We start from the raw sequence: 1,624 nt of genomic DNA, 5'->3' as shown, positions 1-1,624 counted from the left end.
AAGGGAGAAGAGAAGGGCGGACACTCGCGTGAGAAATATGTGAGACCGAAGGTCTCTATTTATACTAATCACACGGAGGAAATAAGGTTTTCGGAGAAACTTTGGAAGTGAATCTCGAAAAGATACGAAAAATACGCAGTTCCTCAGTGGTTTCCTCCTGCGGAAGAAAGATTTCCGCGTTTATATTATGGAATAGCGGATTAATCTCGTTTCCTTAATATTTTGTGTGAATATTACGGGAGATATTTTACCAAAGATCAAAAGATTGGAAAATATGGAATAGAAATATTCGGAACATTCCAGAACATTCTGAGTCGGCTATTAGAAAATGAAGACGGTTTTTGGCCCGAACTCCAAATGTACTCTAATTACTGCCAAAACGACCGTTCGGCACGTAGATGACAACTAAGAGGTAGACACAAGTGTTTGAGCGATCACTTGACGATAAACTTATGAACTATCACAAATCGTTCCGTATACCAAACATGCGGCCCAATCATCACCGGCTGGTTTGCGGGAGGTGCAGAAATGAGGTATTTACACAACCCTACAATGTTTATCACCGAAACCAGTTCGAATCAGCAGAAAGGATGGAGGAAATCAATCAAGTGGATGAACAACCAAGGAAAGCTCTTCAAAGTCACCACTGGAGAAGGAGAGATGTTCAAAGGGGAACCTGAAGACAACGAATTCGAGTCAGAGTCGGAGTCGGAGTCGGAACCAGAGTCTGAGTCTAGAGAAGTCCTTAGAAAGTCTCCTCCTATCGTCACTACCAATCCCCTTGTTCCTCCTAGCTTAGAGTCAAGTAGTAACAGTGATGCACGGGAAATGTCCCAAGAATGTCCCTTTACCGCCACCGACTACTAGAAGCGGATGGCTTCTTTGTTTCAAATCTTTTCAAAATTTAATATGAATAAATCGGATTACTTACTCTTTATGTTATTCTGAATGCAATTCTATTTACGATGATAATGAGGATGATCCTGACCCGGACTCAATCGAATTACCTCCTACATAGCTAAAGAAATACTTTGAGGGGAAGGGGCACCAGTTATAGAGAACACCGAATCCATCAATGTAGGAACCGAACTAGAACCCTAAGAACTTAGGATAGGGACCACCTTAAGCCCAACTGAAAGGACCGATTTCATAGACCTCCTACACGAGTTCAAGGACATTTTCGCTTGGTCCTACAAAGACATGCCAGGGATCGACAGGGATATTACAGAACACAGAATTCTAATCAAACCAGCTTTCAAACCTGTAAAGCAGAAGCTTCGTCGAATGAGGACCGAATGGGCTCTTAAAATCAAAGAGGAAGTTGATAAACAATTCAAAGTCGAGTTCATCAAAGTTTCCGAGTATTCAGACTGGGTGGCTAATATAGTACCTGTACCCAAAAAGGATGGGCGAATCCGAGTTTGAATTGATTTCAGAGACTTAAACAAGGCAAGTCCCAAGGACGATTTCCCACTACCACATATGGACATATTGGTAGACAATACAGTAGACCACGCGTTGTTGTCCTTCATAGACGGATACGCAGGATATAATCAGATCAAGATGGCCATAGAAGATATGCATAATGCCGCCTTCGTCACTCAATGGGGAACCTATTGCTATA

Source organism: Silene latifolia, chromosome X (assembly GCF_048544455.1).
Source record: "Silene latifolia isolate original U9 population chromosome X, ASM4854445v1, whole genome shotgun sequence".
In the NCBI taxonomy this organism is placed as follows: Eukaryota; Viridiplantae; Streptophyta; class Magnoliopsida; order Caryophyllales; family Caryophyllaceae; genus Silene; species Silene latifolia.
This window is presented reverse-complemented; position numbering follows the sequence as displayed.